The sequence below is a fragment of the Notamacropus eugenii genome, chromosome 2, assembly GCF_028372415.1.
Source record: "Notamacropus eugenii isolate mMacEug1 chromosome 2, mMacEug1.pri_v2, whole genome shotgun sequence".
NCBI classification, from domain to species: Eukaryota; Metazoa; Chordata; class Mammalia; order Diprotodontia; family Macropodidae; genus Notamacropus; species Notamacropus eugenii.
The window spans coordinates 422,889,225-422,895,181 of NC_092873.1; the positions used below are offsets into that span (position 1 = coordinate 422,889,225).

At 39.2% G+C, this 5,957-nt stretch overlaps 1 pseudogene; it reads right to left on the minus strand.

Annotated features, from left to right (window-relative positions):
- Positions 1 to 4,686: 4,686 nt before the first annotated feature.
- Positions 4,687 to 5,442, minus strand: LOC140524133 (protein C1orf43 homolog pseudogene; annotated as a pseudogene).
- Between the last annotated feature and the right edge of the window lie 515 nt (positions 5,443 to 5,957).

Sequence of the window (5,957 nt, forward strand, 5' to 3'; positions counted from 1 at the left end):
TAAATAAATTGAAAAAAAAGAAAGTCATCAATAGACTTTGAAAGAGAAATTTCACAAAATCAGAGAATTATGGAATTTTAAAGGTGGGAGGAACCTCAATAGGAAATGATTGCCCACGTATGGACACAAGCTAATGAATGCCCTTCCTCAACTATATTACCCGGAAATGAACACAATACTCTAGCTATAGTCTGGCCATGGTAGGTGTGTAACCTTCTCTACTGTGCTAGCAGCCTATTAAGTAATTGTAAAATAAAATTCTAACCAGCACATTTGTAGAATGGGACTTTCAGGTTAATTTATTGTTTTCAATAATTTAGAAATAAAAATAATAAGCTTTTTACTTTTTTTCTTTTTTTATCAAATTCTCTTATTTCATTAGTGTGAAGAATTTCTGGTAATGAATTACCCTCTGACAACGCAAATCATCATCTGTTCTTGCCACTTATAGTTTCAGAGAATTGTCTAGGTCATTTAATGGTTAAAGAACTTGCCCTGAGTCACACAGCTGGTATGTAAAGGAGGCAGGGCTTGATGACACCTAAGTGATGGCTAAGCTTTGTCTCTCCATTCCCAGCACTCAGCAAAGTTGTGGGCACACATAAGGACTTAGTAAATGATTGTTGATTAATGCTGTACTTACAGCCTCTGAGTTAAGAGTTTACAGAGCATAATTTAATCTTTTTTTAGTGGCTAAAAGTATTTTGGTATCAAGAGTCATTCTTCCAAATACTAGTGATCACTGTAGAATGATGTAGACATAGGAGGGGTAGGAGATTGGGTTGAATGTTTACTAAACACCAGAAAATAACCTGGAAAGTTGCATATTTCTTTCAAATCAGAGGATACAATCTTGTTTTCTTGTCATCAACTTCCTTTTCTCCTAAATGCATGGTGGAAAACAATTCTAGTTAATTAGGAGTTCTGATTAAGCAAAATTCAACTGTATACTACTATTGAGTTAACCTGAATACAACCTAAAACAATTCTCCTGAACCAGACATGTGCAGAATAAAATGATAGGAGGCAGCTTTCCTAGGGCACAATGAAGTGAGGTGATCATCTCAGGCCTGCCCTATTGGAGACAGCAGATGTCTCCCAAGGCATCTTCAGGAGAAGGAGAAAGAGGCAGCTGAAAACTAAAATATAATTAGTGTCAGTGTGTTCGTGACATCTCCTTCCCCCACTTCCACCTGCTTACTGACTGTTACTCCTGATGGCTCTGCTTTCTGTTCTATTGATCAACTGCCTTAGGTGTTCATTCTACCAGATTTTACCTATATAGAATTATTTTTTAGAGAGAGAGGGTCTCAGTATTATCTCCATTGGCTGAGTATGCAGAATGATATTCAAAAGATCTGAATTGGAGTAATTACAAATTAGGCCAGCAGGAGAAACACTGTCCTGACATGAAGAAGCACAGGTTCCAATATGCATAGCATTGATTGTTTGGCAAATAATAATCAGGCAATTGGATCAAAGACGAATTAGCACAAGATTTGGATTCAGAGGAAATGCTTTTGAATTCTGTCCCTAATGCTTATCAGCTGGGTGACCTTGGGTAAGTTCTAGCCATCAGCCAAGTACTTCTTATGCTAATTTCATAAGCAATATGGAGAAATGTGGATGAGAAGACAGAATAGTGAAGTGGATTGAAAACTCAAATGATAAGACAGAAAAACTATTCATTTTAACAAGGAAGTAGCACAGTAAATAGCATGCCAGTCCTGGAGTCAGGAAGAATCATCTTCCTGAGTTCAAATCTGGTCTCAGACACTAGTTGTGTGACCCTGGGCAAGTCACTTAACCTTGTTTGCCTCAGCTTCCTCATCTGTCAAATGAGCTGGAGAAGGAAATGGCAAACCACTCCAGTTTCATTGCCAAGAAAATTTCAGATGGGGTCACACAGAGCTGGACAGACTGAAACTGAAACAATTAAACAACAATAACAACTGTTCATTAATAAAGATAATGACTTTGGAGAAAGCTGTCTACCTGATTGTCCCAGGATCTCTCCTTCACTCTTTACTATTTAACATTTTTATTAGTGAACAAGATCTTAATTAGTGTGTGCCTACTGCTCTAACTTCTAGACCTAGAAGGAAGAGGTAGGTCCTCAAGCAGAGATCCTCTGTGCTCAGTGGAAATATGCATTCAGTCATTTCACAAGTAAGTAAGCCTTTACTATGTGTCAGGCAATTTGCTAAGCACTGGGCATACAAGGAAGGGTCAAAAAAAAAAAAACCCAGTTCGTGCCCTTTAATTGGGGAGAGAACATTTATGTAAATAGGTACATATAAGATATATTCAGATTAGATGGAAGATAATCTCACAGAGGAAAGCATTGACAGCTGAAAGATACGGGAAATGCTTCCCGCGGAAGATAAGATTTGAGCTAAGTCTTGAAAGAAGTCAGGGAATCTAAGTGTTAAAGCTGAGGGGGAAGAGCATCCCAGGTATGGGGGCCAGCCTGTGCAAAGGCACAGAGATAAGAGATAGGGAGAAATGAATAGAGAAACTGTAAGCAGACTGATGTCTTAGAGTATGGAATGTGTATAGACAAGTAAGATATGAGAAGGATGGGAAGGTAGAACAGATGAAGATCTTTAAATGCTAACCAAAGAATGATCTATTTCATCCTGAAGGTAACAGTAAGACGCCAGAGAAAGGGACATTAGGTCTATGGCAGTAGTCCAGTAGAGAGGTGAGGAGAATCTGAACTAGAGGTTGTGGTTTGTATGTGTGGAGTTAGTATACAGCGAAAAGAGAAAAGGGGCCAAGAGAGAGCCTTGGGAGGTACCCATGGTTAGTCAGAACGATGTAGATAAAGAGCTAGCCATAAAGACTGAGGAATGGTCAGACATTTAGGAAAAGAACCAAGTGAGAACAGTGTCACAAAGACCTAGAGAGGAGAGGGTTCCAGGAGAAGGTGATTAATAGTTTCAAATAGTACTGAGAATTAGGGAGGATCCAAGTTGAGAAGGAGGCATTAGATTTGGCAATTAAGATTATTGGTAACTTTGGAGAGGGCATCAAGTGGGATTTTTTTGAGAATTGGGGAGGGGCATGAGCATGTTTATAGATAATAGGAAAAAAGTTAGTAAAGAGGGAGAAACTGAAGATGGAAAAGAGAATGTGGATGACAATAAGGGACAATTTTATGGAGAAGTCAGGAGGAGAATTTTGCCTTGTCAAGGAGAAAGACCACTTCTTTATCTAAGACCAGATATTAGAAAGAAATGTCTAAGGGATAGGAGATGAGGAGGAGAAAAGAAGGTGGGGAGCTTTCTGTGAATAGTCTCAATTTTTTTATTTTATTTTAGACTCAAACGCCAGAATACAAATGCAGAATAAAGAAAAAAACATAAACTTAAATATTGGAACTCAAATACAAAATAAGGAAGAAAACAAGGCTGTCGTGCATAGCAGAACAAAAGAGACGATTCACAATATGTAACAATAAATTTTCGTTTCAAGAAAGTCTATATGATAAATAACACTTTCTGTTGAGAACTGTCGATCTTTTCTTGGCTTCCTTGTAAGTTTTCTTTTGTTCTCTGTGCACACTTTTTTTACTTTGTTCTTTTTTCCCTCCTTTACCCCCCAGAAGGCTAAAATTTAGTTTGGATATGTTTCTCTATAGCTATAGATATACACACACACGCACGCACACGCACACACACACACACATATATACACATATATATGCTGACATATTTTTCCCAAACAAATTCTACTCCTGACCTTTGTTTTTATGTTAGTCCCTACCTCTTGTCTCCTATCCTTGGTGCCTCCTCTAGTTTATTTCTACCCTGTACCTTGTCCTCCTATGATTTGCCTAGCCCCCTCCAAGGATCTCTCCCCTATCCTCCCATTCCCATAAATCTAAACACCCGTCTGTACCTCCCTTTTATCTAAAGATCCCTCCCTTGTCCTCTCCCGTTTCCCTATCCTCCTGTCATTTTATTTCTTTTGAATTTAGAAGATTTTTATACTCCTCTTTTTATTATTTTTACAATTTTTTTAATTAAATAACCAGTTTATAAAGTCAGACCAGTGCAGTGACTTATTGGGGGAATATGGAATTAGTGCCTATATGACTGACAGTTCCCCTCAGTCGTGTCTTGAGCTATAGTATTCCAAGAGAAGAGCAAGGCAGTGCATTAAACACAACACAAACCTCAGCAGGTCTTGGTTTAAGTACAACACCCTAATTCCCTTCTGCCCTTTTCACTCCACAACTTTAAATGACATATCTGTGGGCAAGAGTCCCCATCCAAGTGGGTAACTGTGGTTTCCTTTTCTAACATCCTAAATGCCTCCTCCCTAAACCCCCACTAACCTATTTAGGACAAAACTGACTTTGGGAGAGGGCAAAAAATAACCATGATGGAAAACAAATTGAAATAAGGAAGAAATGACATGGACAGAGTAAAAAAATATATGTAAACTCCATTAAAAAGCTGTTGAAGAGAGAAAGAGTGCCTCATAGAGCTTTAGTTCTACAACAGACCAGAGGGATAAACTAAGGAAGGATCTCCAGACACACATTTCAAGAATTCTGGGCATAATGATAATATCAATGCTGTCCAGTGCTGCTTGTATCCTGCCCTGGAAAAATCCCTGGGTACTGAGACTGGATTCTCCTTCTGGAGCCATGCTGGCTATGGTTATCCCCAAACTTGGTCAGAGGGTGCTCTCTAGTGTGTTCTAGTTACCCTCAAAACTCTTCAACTCTAAGAATTGCTTAGCTCTTTTACTGTTCTGGCTAGAGGGCAGATCAGTGACCTAGATAGTTAGTGTGGAGGAGACTTCAGGAGACCATGTTAGATCCTTAGCTGTTGATTGGTGCTGCCGTTGGGAGCTTCCACCATATGACAGCAGCAACCAGTTCACTCAGTGCTTCCTGATAATGTAGATAGATATTCAGTCTGGCCAAAGACATCAGTTTTATATAGAGCTATCTCATAGCCATCTAGCATGTATCAACTAGAGTTTTTCAGACACCCTGGAAGGAGGTACTTGTGTTTCAAAGCTCTAGCAGATAGGAGTGGAAGTTCTTGCCCATCAGGGAATGAGGATGCCAGCCCTCTGGATGGAATGGGATCTCAGAGGCACGAATGGCATACAATACTTTCATCCTGTGTAGGTAGTTGTGCAATGTTGATTTCCTGGTGTCTTCAACTGCAAAAGTCTGGCATCATCTTTTCCAAGAAGCTGGGGTTCATAATTTACATCCTAGACCTTGGATAGTCAGATGTCAATCTCTTCCTTCACATCCTTGGGAGTGTTGTGCCTCACAGGGATGTGAAGGCCTCTTGGAGACTTCATAGCAAAATACATGATTTGACTCTTCACAAAAATGAAAAGCAGAAGAAATACCAAGCTCCCATAGACCATCACCAGTATGACATTCACCCTGGACAACCAGTTACTGCTGGATGCCAGGGTCTCCTTCCAGTTTCTTTAGCTTGGGCTCCATAGTAGTGATAGCCTTGGTGCTGCTTGGCCATTTTCTTATGGGGGAAGTCAAAGCCAGGCCCTGTAGGAAAACATGGCAGCCAGGAGGAATGTGAGGGACCAACTTTTATATTCTTCTAAATATGTATGTATTGTTCCCTCTTAAACCCATTCCTGATGAAAACAGGTCACCAGAATTACCAGCCCTCCTCCCCCATCTAATTCCTCTGTATGGATTCTTCTTCTTGCACCTCATTTGTATCAAATGCTCTTTTTTAGCTGTCCCTAAATGGTTTTACTTTTTAAATTCATATCATACTCAAGTTTTCCCAATCTTTCTTATGAGCTATCTAATTATTAATAAGAATCTTAGACATCCATTTTACATTTTTACATATGTGAAAAGTAAACAGTTTGTCTTAATCGATTCCCTTATAATCAGTCTTTGGTATGTACCTTATATTTCTCTTGTCTTCTGTATGTCAAATTGTCCATTA